The sequence below is a fragment of the Acipenser ruthenus genome, chromosome 7 (assembly GCF_902713425.1).
Source record: "Acipenser ruthenus chromosome 7, fAciRut3.2 maternal haplotype, whole genome shotgun sequence".
NCBI lineage: Eukaryota > Metazoa > Chordata > Actinopteri > Acipenseriformes > Acipenseridae > Acipenser > Acipenser ruthenus.
The window spans coordinates 66,746,355-66,758,568 of record NC_081195.1 but is presented as its reverse complement, the minus strand read 5'-3'; the positions used below and the strand labels follow the sequence as shown (position 1 = coordinate 66,758,568).

At 36.3% G+C, this 12,214-nt stretch overlaps 1 protein-coding gene across 1 annotated transcript in view; it reads left to right on the top strand.

Moving 5' to 3' along the window:
• Positions 1-2,141: 2,141 nt before the first annotated feature.
• Positions 2,142-12,214, top strand: part of LOC117415871 (ras-related protein Rap-1b) — a 41,686-nt gene continuing 31,613 nt past the window's right edge. Inside the window, exon 1 of the mRNA XM_034026765.3 lies at positions 2,142-2,284. The gene's annotated coding sequence lies outside the window, so the exon portion shown is untranslated. The remainder of the gene's footprint in view (positions 2,285-12,214) is intronic.

Genomic DNA, 12,214 nt, shown 5'->3' with positions numbered 1-12,214 from the left:
ATATCCTTCACATTTATATTTGCAGATGTTTGTATAACCGCAAAATAAAATGAAGTAGGCGAGTAGAAAGCGTTCTTATTACACACTGTTTCATACATGCTAACATTCAAACAATTAAATATAGTTAAATACTGAACACTTGATTTGGTATGTTTGATGTTTATAAATAAGGGTTAAATTAACGTTTGGGGAGGGGGGGGCCACAATAAGGTCCTGCCCATCTTCCTCTTCCTCCGCCACTGGTGGAGACCCACAACATATTTCATTGTGGTATCTTCCGTGTAATGTGGGTATGCTGTCTATGCTGCAGGAAGCAGTGTGTCCCCTCATCTTTCCTTCTCTCACTCCCAGCATGTCCAATGCAAGGAACAGTGCATCTCTGCAGCTTGGATCCTCAAACCGTGCAGTCATGCGTGCGCAGCTTTTAATAGACGTCATCATTGTACTGACGAAGGCAAGCTCATTCATCTGAACACCCCAATCACATGATCACATCGTACCCTATCGTAATACAGCCATACAGCTAATGGAAACTTCATAAGACCCCCATCAAACAATTGCTATTAACAATAACAATAAACGTAACAAAACAAAAACGTCAATTTTACATAACATATGTATTTTTGTCTTATAAATTCAAATTTCAAAGAAAAGCGAAATAATAATTCCCCCATACCAACACTGTTTGTAAGCTGTAAAATATTAAATTTAAGTCAGAGCAATATCATTGTAAATAATGTCCTTTATTTTCCAAAGACTGGTTTTACGGTTTTTGACGTGAAATACCTGTGCATGCATGACGTGTACACGTCATTGACTGCATATAAATATATATATATATATATATATATATATATATATATATATATATATATATATATATATATATTTACCTTTCACTGATTTATTCATTATCAGGGGAGACCCTGTGTCTTGTTCATACAAGGGCCATTTGAAACAGTTTATTATTTTAATACAGGTGACTGTACTACACGATTGCAATGGGAATGTCAGATGATATGGTAATATGCATGTCACTGTGTGCATTATTGCATATTACTATAGTTATCCATATCACACTGTATGACATTTCCCCAATAATAAATGAATCTCAGTAGCTGAAAAAAATAAGCATATGAGGAACATTTCTATTTGACTGGGTTAAGAAAATAATAATGAGGATTATTTAAATAAATGCTCTTGAAATGAAATGTATTTATTTTGAAAAAAAAAAAAAAAAAAAAAAAAACACTCCATTTTGAATCGTGTAACAATGGGTACAGTTCTGAAGTACTGGAATTACAAAGTTTACAACCACTGGTTAGAAAAAAAACGCATACATGTTATAAACCCTATAATTAGAGGAACGAGCTCCAGTATCTGCAATATACAGTTAGTATAACATACAATGATGCATTGTACATTTCCTAACATGTTATTTTAAAGCCCGCGTGTTCTAATGTATGCAGTATTGATTGTAATGTGGGCTATACGATGTTTTTGATAGGTGATGTGTATATGCAATAGATCTGAAATATATTATTTAATATTATGTATTGATTTGATTAAAACATCATTATTTAAAATGTATTATTACAGACATTTAGCAGACGAATAATGACGTCTATTACAACCTGCGCACGCACGACTGCACGACTGTAGCTGTCCTTACAAAGGTACCACCAAATGTTCCTGTCAGGACACTGCACTCTGATTGGTTATCATATTATTGTTACTAAAACAATGAATAATCCTCTCCCAACACCGAAACCTAAACCTAAGGTCAGTATCCTATACTGCAGCCATTACACATCTAAAGTAGTTCATGTCTGGAACCAACTCCCCAGTAATGTTGTTGAGGCTGACACCCTGGGATCCTTCAAGAAGCTGCTTGATGAGATTCTGGGATCAATAAGCTACTAACAACCAAACGAGCAAGATGGGGTAAACTTTCTTATGTTCTTATGTTCTTGTGTTCTTATGTTTGGCAGCGAATAAACGTTTGTGTTACTTTAAAAAAAAGGTGCAGACTTCCTCAGTTGTCCTGACAGGAACATGTCGTGGTTCTTTTGAAGGCACTGCACGACCTGGAGTGTCCAGGCTGCAGAGATACCCTCTAATGTAAGCACACGAGTAGCACATTCTTAGTTTGTGAGTGGTGTTGAAACCGAGGCTGCGACGTCATGCTCTAAACTCACAACCTCACCCCGAGAGAGAGAGCGAGAGAGAGCGAAGCGCAGCTTCAGAGAGAGACAAACAGATTGAAGCTACGGAGAGGGAACTTGTAAGTAGTATGTGTCCGGGCAGATTTTAATTTAACTTTGTAATATTAGCCGGCGGTGAACACCGTCGATATAACACTGCAGATGGGTTTTACCACCGGCGGAGTCCCGCCCGTGAGACGGCAGTGCGGTAACAGTTGGTTAAGTGAACACGGAAACCGGTTTATAAACGCAATTTTAAAAAGACAGCCGATTTGCGGAAGAGCAGGTCAAATGTCTAAAATATGGCGGAGCAAGGCTGAAACAGACCAACTCCTCCTAATCTTTTATTTTACTTGACAGCATAGCCTTTCCTGTCGGTTCCCGAGGTCAACTTTAAACTTTTAGGCATTTTTTAAATATTATTAGGCTAAGTCCAAACTGGGTGCAAGGAGGGTAGGGGCAGTGGCGTTTTGTGATTTATTTTTTACCTTGTGACAGGGTAAATAAGTTGGAACGGAAATGGAAAAGTTGTCAGATTGTGTAGTTTAAAAATGTGAATTTTCTGTTTCCTCATAACACCACCCGATCCATACTTCCAGGCCCGGCTGTTTTAACATGCAATAAGGGCGTTGAGCTCTTGTAAAATAAATAAAATAATAACAAAATTTAAACAAATGGACGTTGATGCAAATTTTCATGTTGTTTTTAAGACATTTTACTGAAGCTTCTGCAAGCAGAGCAGTCACTAGGGGGTTGATCATGTCTGACTGAGGCGAGCCCCGCCTAGTTCAGTTCATACTGTGAGTCTGTGTCGTTTATTTAAAATACCTCTATTATCAAATCTTAATATTTTTTTCTCCTCTACATACAAAATAAAGTCGAATAGTGACAATATCCACAAAAGCTTAAAGAGCGGTCTTTGAAGCGTGGTTTGCCTTGTCAATTAAATAATGTAATTGAAACCGGTGCCCCATTTCGTTAACGTACCGGTAGATATTAATTCTCGTACTGATATAAGAAACCTTATAACAAAAAATGACTGACAGATTAATTGGGCAGTTACAATTTTGTGATGGTTGTATTAAAATAAATACATGTTTGTTTATAGTATTTAATTGAATTATTTAAAGAACTGTACACTAGACACTAAAACAGGCGTATGTATAATGTTAAAATGCCTGAATGTTGTTATCGCAAAACATTAATTTATTGCCTGTACTGTAAATTATTTAATAATGGCCTGTCCCAAAAGCAAAGTGACGGGCTGGAATGAAAATTGTGTAACGTGTTCATAAGGGTTTTTTTTTATCTCATGCTGTGTCGGATAGGCCTTTCATGGAGTGATGGCACAGCTAAACTTTTTCTACTGTAACAGCACATTTGACAGTGGACTGTACAGGCAGAATACAGGATTTTATTTTCACTTAAAAACAAATGGTTGTAAATTAGAAGTGGTTGCTGTCATAGTGGTTAAAGTACGCCCCAGTGTTTGTGTGTGTGTAGCTGTGAAGAAGTGTGTTAAGATTAGACGATTGTGGTGCTTCAGATGTGTTGATAGTGCAGCTCTAATATAAAAAGTCTTCTGCCTCGCAAAATTGTATTAGCCTTTGTACTCCATTCACTGCAATTGAAATGTAAGATTGTATGCAATTTCTTAATGCATAGAACAGTGTATTTGTCTTCAATCTGTGCAATTTTGACTCAGCTGCCACACTCATAAATGTTGCATTTTAGAAATTATATGTGTGTGTGTGTGTGTATATATATATATATATATATATATATATATATATATATATATATATATATATATATTTAGTTCTCAGTAAACATAAAGGGGTCGTAGATACATTAAGGGACACGGAGATGTGTAAAAGCACATGTAAAGTGTGCAGATATATTGGTTAAGATAAAAGTGAAATCGCAAATAAATATGTAGGAGAGACAGGTACGTTATGTAAAAGAATGCAGAACCACCTATCAAATATAAAAAAGTAAATAGTTCAGCACTTTACAAGGAACAGACACACCATGGATGACTTAGTGTGTGGTTGTAGTGTTTAGGGCTCTGGATTCTTGACCGGAGGGTCATGGGTTCAATCCCCGGTGGGGACACTGCTGCTGTACCCTTGAGCAAGGTACTTTACCTAGATTGCTCCAATAAAAAAAACTGAACTGTATAAATGGGTAATTGTATGTAAAAATAATGTGATATCTTGTAAGTCACCCTGGATAAGGGCGTCTGCTAAGAAATAAATTATTTTAGAAAAAATAAAATTAATGTACAGTATAGAAGAATAAAATACACTACTTGGATAAATAGACTAGATACCTCCACACTGCTCCACACTGGGGCAGCAGTGTGGAGTAGTGGTTAGGGCTCCGGACTCTTGACCGGAGGGTTGTGGGTTCAATCCCCAGTGGGGGACACTGCTGTTGTACCCTTGAGCAAGGTACTTTACCTAGATTGCTCCAGTAAAAACCCAACTGTATAAATGGGTAATTGTATGTAAAAATAATGTGATATCTGTATAATGTGAAATAATGTATAATGTGATATCTTGTAACAATTGTAAGTCGCCCTGAATAAGGGCGTCTGCTAAGAAATAAATAATAATAATAATAATACCATGATGCCTGAAGGTTTAAATAAAAAGGAACAGTAGATTGTTACATCATTAGCTATGTAGTGAATAAATGTGTGGTTACCATGGCATCAGAAGCCTATAAATACCTCCACTGTTTGTTTTCAAACACACTTCCCATGACAAAGGCATGTTAAACACAGCAGAACGTTGGGGAAGTTGGCTCTTTGAGCAAAAAAGGTTTGACAGCTTTTTCAGGATGCAGTTGCAACATTTAAGTTTCTGAGGTCGGCTAGTAATTTATCTTGTCTTGAGCTAGTAGTTAATTTTTCTGTAGTTTACCTAACATGGCTATACTGGAATATGGTTCTATGGTGGAAATGGTTGGAAATAATATGAATACTGCATGTCGATGTTGTGAAACTTGGTGGATGATTTTAAACTCTAAAGCAGGAACTTGCCAAGGACCATAACCTGTTTTTTTGTACATTATTTATGCCACCTGAATTATAGATATCCACCTCTGAATGTGGTGTGACATTTGAGGCTATTTTTCTCTATCCTTTACAAATAATGCCTTCTGCCTTGAGAAAGGAAAGTTTTGTGGATCAAATTAATCGTGATTCAATGACTGTATAGCCCCTGGCTGCATTAGGTTGTCTTCCGGAGTATGTATTACTAAACCTGTTCCCTTGCCATATATTGTACAGCAGAGGTAATTTGCTCCGTCTGAAACGACAGTATAAATAAAATTGAAAGTCGAAATGTCTGGGAGGTTGCTCGCTTCATTTTGTGTGATAGCTCTGTCAATAAAACGTTGACTGTTTGCAATAAGGGATTGCAATGGGCTGATCGTAGACTTGCAAACAGCTGAACGGGCGCAGCAGCTTGCTAGGGCTAAAGCAAACACAGTGGGAATGGAGGGTCATTGGCTTGGGTAGCATACCTTTGCAAATATTTCATTGTGGTTTTATTTATTTTCCTCGGAAGCCTGTGGGTTATTTATCTGCATGTCCAGTGCTGATATTTGACACATGTAGTGTGTGTGTAATTCTAAAACACAAAATAAAGTAACAGCTGGAAATATTTTTGTAAGGTGTTGTGTATTGCAACCATAACCTTTTATGTTCAAGTTGTTTGTCAGGCATGACGTAAGTGGTTTCTATAATCTTATAGGATCCTCTTGTTTGTACACGTAACAAGACTTTATCTCAATGTTAATCTTGTAGCGCGATCAAATTCGAGTTTTCTACAGCAAGGATCAAGCGAAGTACCTGATTTGCAACTTTTCAACAACTTACTTCAAACAATCGGAAGAAAGACAATTCACCATTATTTAAGTTATTATAGTTAAATATCATAAAGTTGATGTAGCCAACATAGTAAGATTGATTACAAGAAAAAGTTCCCGCAGCAAAATGCACAAAGCAGTAGTACAGAATCTACGTCTTTTGCTGCATTAATGTCTTAGGGTACCAGAATTGTTTTGGTAATGTTTTGTCATTTCTGTGTTTTTGTTTTGTTTTTTTTGTTTAATGAGTGGTTTCCCATTACAAAACTAGTTATAAGGAAGTTTGTGAATTTATCATGCCACTTGGCCTACGGTTTATGATTTTTGCAAAGGGGTCATTACAGTTAAAGTGGACCAGATTTTGGAGAGGTGTTTCCTGCACTTGTGGTGGATTATACATAAACCACAAGTGATGTAGAAAGGGCTTCCAGGGTAGGTGTGTGTGCATGCCAAGGAAGAGCAGTAGAACTCCTAACCACATGGTGAGAAAATGTCTGAAGCTGGTACTGGAAATTATAATTTTGATGACCTTTTTTTTTCTATGTGGGAGACACAAAATTGGTATAATGAGTTCTTGTTTAAAAGGCTTTCCAATTAATTGACGAATGACATTGACGTAAAGGGTCGAGCAACCCCCCCTTTGATTCAGTTGAGTGACGAAAGGCAGGAGATGGCCTTTCTGTCTATGCACTAGCCTTTTCTCTGTAAATATCAGTAGGATAGGATTCCTGTAAAGTGATCATGCCATCAGAAGTGCAGTTATAAATGGGCAACAAGTTGGTCGCTATATGATATATAAATAATTAGGGCTCTTCCTAGTTAACAGATTAATCAACTAAAGAGGTGATTTTAGATTAATTTTTTTTTTTTTTTTTTACAACTTAATCGTGCAGAATTTAAATGTTCTGTTTGGGCATTATAGATTTAAGATCCAAAGTAACTAACACATGGGAAATTGAGTCGTCACATACAGTATCACGTGGAGATAGTTGGAGAGAACACAAAATTGAGGGTTCCGAACCGAAGGGAAAACTCTAAACTTGTTTTGGGTATAAATTAAACTCTGAAGGGAAAATCATTGGTAAAAAAAGTGTGTTCAATTTCATTTGCAATCAAAGTTTTTCGTACAACGGTAGTGTGAGTAGTTTGCAATATTGTTTGCAGTCATCCCAAGTTACTTTAACCATTTTAATTGGTCATCCTATTACTACAAAGTATGTTTTAGCAGATTAATAAACAGAACGCTGTAGATCGCGACTGACATTTTATTTGGCCCTACATCCCTGTGAATACGTATAACAGGATTTTAAGTTTTTTTTGTTTTTGTTTTTTTTTAATATTTCAGAGAACGCAAGTGTTTATAAATTATGTATATGTAATTTGTCAACAGGAGGGGAACTTTTTTTTTTTTAAATATATAAATGATTTCCTGTTTGGCAATGATCACTGAATAGTAGTAATATAAAGTTATTGGAATCTGTGCATTTGATAAATTCTGTATGTAAGCTATGGCTGTTGTTGTTGTTGGGTTTGTTCTTTTGAATATAATGTAAAAAAGGTTGTTCATAAGGAGCCTATAAGTGTTATGTATGTTTGCATGAAAGACAAAAGAAAATCCATTCTCGGTTCTTGTGAATTATATTTTGCTATTAAACTCTTTCATGGATTGAGGTTCTGTGAAAATGTGTTACATGTACTAAAATAATAAAAATGCTTTTAAAAAGACCAAATTCCCAATAGGCTTTTTATTTATTTTTTAATAGATTCTATTGATTTATTTTTTAGTATTGCTATGCAGGACAGCCACTATAAGATCATTACCTTTATTAAAAACCTGCAGGGATGAATCTACCGGTTAATCAGCTAATGCCCATAAATTAACCGATCAAAAATTAATTGAGTGACAGCCCTAATATATAGATAGATATAGACTGTGTTTAAGTTTTCAAATAATGTGAATGATCCATTCCATTATTTAGGATGCATTAGATAATTGGAGTAATTAAAAACATTTCCAGTCAGGGTCGTGAATGATTTCATTCTTAAGCAATTCCTTAAAGATGTTGTGTTTGCTACACTGGGCCAAGGATTCAGTTTTAATTGTAGTGTAGATATCCTTTTAGTAACATTGTGTAAATCGCAGAGTTATTGGTCCTTTTTAAAAAGCAGCTTTAAGGATAGCAGTGTCATGATTACAATTCTGAGCGCAAGTCATGAATGTCGTTATGATGATGCCGCCTTGCTCCAAAGTAATAACTGCTAGGTAAAGTACTGTGCCCTCTATTGTGAATACAAAAGCTTGGTGTTGGTTTCCCCATTAATAATATACACAAGTGAAGTGTAACAGCAGCAGTATTACATTCTGAATGTGTATGTATGTATGTATGGATGCAGAAGTAACAATCATCTAAGGTGTCTCATGTCGCAAGTCTTTCACTATTCTTTTACAGTGCATCAGATCAAGGTCTAATGAAGCAAAAAAAGTGTATTTGCATTTTCGAGAGTGCTGATATGGAGATGAGTGACGGGGTAGCAGAATGTACGTAATGATGCAGAAGAAGTGGTTTTCTTAACCAGCTTGCTAACAGATAGTAATATACAGCAAAGGAACATTGTTTATTTTATACAGAAACAATTATGTGGTGGAAGGGCAGACAAATGCATTCTGTTGACTAAGAAAATCATACCTAACTTTCTGAGTTGCAGAAGAGTCTGTTTGTTGCATAATGTTGTAATACAGAACTGTTGCCTAAAAAGGAATACTGAGTCACAGCTTGAAAACCTGTGCACCATTCACACACAAAGTTCACAACAAATGTGCCAAGGTTCTGCTAACCTGTTATTAAAAGGAATAACCTAGGGCTTCTGTAAGGAGTTGCAACTAGGTTTTGTGGATAATTCAGTAGTACTGGTGAATTTGGAATTCATTTGGGAAAGATTAGCTCATTGCTTGAAAGTGCAATGACACAGTTTTTCATATAGCGAGCCTCACACCCAATTAGGAAGTAATGTTTTTGGGTAACTTTTCATACAGCTGTTTAAATTTAAGTTATATGTTAATTTAAAATGATATTGCAGTATTTGTACTAAGGCCAATATTGCATTATCTGTGCATTTGCTTCCCTTTATTGAATCTTCTTAACCCCAGAAACTATTTGTTTTCCAGTAGCTTTGAAAGCATATGTTTATTATGGAACGAGTTGACAGTAGATTATGGACTGTCTTTCTCAGTTCAAAAGTACCTGTGTGCAGCTTTTGGGGAATGATCTGTTTGAATCCCACCACCGTGGATTCTGATCTCTCCAGGAGGTACTTAAAGACATCCAAGGAGAGCACCAGATGGTGTCGGCGCGTAGTGGCTTAGTATCACGCAGTCTATCCCCACTGAGAAACTCTACGATATGACGTTAATGGAGAGCTCTGTGCTGTTGAGTCCCTAGAAGCCTGGTTTTAATGTCCTCTGCTATTGAAGTGTAGTCCCATAAATGGTAACTTTATGTGCTGCACTCTGTATCAGATTCTGCACCAGAGAAGCAGTACAGACGACAGTGGCTGCCTGTTCCTGATGTTTAAAAGCATATCGTGTTTACTCGACTACTGGAATTAGCCTGGAGTTAACCTCGTATTCCTAGTATTCCCTTAATTTGGTTCTGTTTTTTAAATTCATTTTGTTATTGGGGATTACAATCTCTCAACTCCTCATAACCGGGATCTATTAAGAAAGATGTTTAACTTAAAATCACTGTCTTTGAAATGCGCATGGTATTCTCAAATGTATTTTGATTTTCTATTTTGTTATCCGGTTGTATTGCTATTTTAAAATGCACACTAGAATATCATATTTTTGGTAATAGCCTGACAGGCGTTGCCTAGCAGTTTCTTCTTGTCTGCTGTTTTTAAGTCATTTTAGGTTTAGTGTTTTAGCAGCAGCATATATGCAACATTAGTATGCAGTAGCTGGAATACATATATGTGTACAATCCTGTATGAATCAAATTATTAATTGACTGTATTTGGTATAGAAACGAAATACTGTTGGCATACAGTAAACGTGGCGAGTACCTTTTATATAGTGTCATGTCCACTGGTATAGTATGCCAGGGGTGTTCATGCCTGTGTTTCAGAAGGTGCTTTAAGGAGACTTGCATAATATAGGAATGGTCTTGCACATGTGAGGGGAGGGGTGAGGGAAGCTGCCACAGCTGGAAATACTTTGCAACTCTGTCAGCAGATGAACTGTCTGATGATACTTTCCAGTGAGTCAGTAATTCAGAGTTCATGGTTTTGCAGTGGGAGCAGGTTCCACAGTCCGTGGGAAGATTGCAAAGGCGATGGTTGGTGGGTGGGTTTCAATTCCTGATCAGTTTCCTCTCTGGTATACAGGGATTACAACTATCCATGTGAGCTTTCACTTGACTGTAAGTCGTTGACACCCTGTCCATCAATGAGTTACAGATATTCACTTGACACATTTTTTTGCACTGTGTGTGTGTGTGTGTGTGTGTGTGTGTGTATATATATATATATATATATATATATATATATATATATATATTATATATATAGTGCAACTTTGAAAAGTAGAGTTAAATAGGGATATAACTGCTTTTTTGATTTCTGATAGACCTTGGACAGTAGTTTTGCAAGGTTCTTTGAGGACTGGCCTTAATTGCAGCAAAATAATAATGGTCAAAGCAGGGTTTTGAACACTTCATGCAAGCCAGAGGTCTTATCTGAGACATGTCCTGCAACTTCTGCATTGAAAGCAGAAAGGGAGAAAGGACACTTGCAGTTAGCAGAGGCTTGGAATGGGAGGAAGGGCAGTTCTCAAATACAAATCATGATTTTACTGTACATTTAATATTTGTGGAAGTTACTGGTATTAACACTATAGACCTAGTTTCAAGGAAAAGCCACATTTGATAAAGCTTGTAACTGATGTAAACACTGCTGACAGTAGCAAATTAAAGCAGAAGACTTGCTGTCCTTGGACAAAATTCTTTCAGGCTATGAAGTAATGTACCCTAAACTAGCTTCAATGACTGAGGCTTGTGGACACATGCAGAACTATGAAAGCTATTTGAAAAGAACACTTTTTTGAGCAGCATAGGAGTGTATGTGTGTATGTTATATATATATATATATATATATATATATATATATACATATACACACACACACACACACAAAACAAATTGTGTATTCCTTTTTGAATACACAGGGTCCAGCATTTTCATGTGTTTGATTACCCGAACACTAGTTCCTGCTCTTATGCTCCCAAGGTTAATTCTTACGTACTGTACGAGCAGACAGCATAATCATGTAAGCCGGCAAAGTTTAAGTTTACTCTTCAGAGGAGCCAACTGGGTTCATGAAGTGCACAAACAATGTCCAAGGCGAGAGTTTTTTGTTCAATACTCTATTTCCTTAGGCACAGGTTTTTCCTTTTGTTTACTGAATTAAGATGCATTCATAGCGCACATCTCTTCCAATTAAAGCTACAGTAGCATAATGCTGCGCAGTACAAAACAAATAATCATTTTTGCTGTATTCAGAATAAAAGAACACATTATATAGCATCCTAAATGTTCTACATCTGTTTAATTCTAACAAATAATAACATTCATAAAATCTAAATAGTGCAAATATTGTAACATACTTTACAATAGTTTAGCATTACTACCTTTTACAATTAGCCATTAAGCACTGACATCAGATGAATCTAAGTCAAGTTACTTTGTTTAATCAATAACCTGTTTTAATAATTCAAAGCAAGGAACATACCTAGTTATGCTATTAATGGTCAGAGCAATGTTAACGTAACTATCCATTCACAGAACGCCATCAGTAGATGTTTTACATTGAACTGCAGTCCACAGTTTAAATAATAACTTGCCTTTTCTTATTAGGCATTGTTCCGTTTTAACATGTAGTATGTCTTTATATTCATCATAGTCAAATTACCCAAGTTTGGATTCCTTCTTTTAGGACTTGCTGTATACATTATTGTATTTCAGTTTACACATTAAAGGTTTGCAGGTGCTGTGCTCCCGGAAGTGTTTTTTCAGGACTGCCTAGCAACAGCTGCAGAAGCTGCTGTGTGCCATCATTACAGGGGAACTCAAGCAGGGATC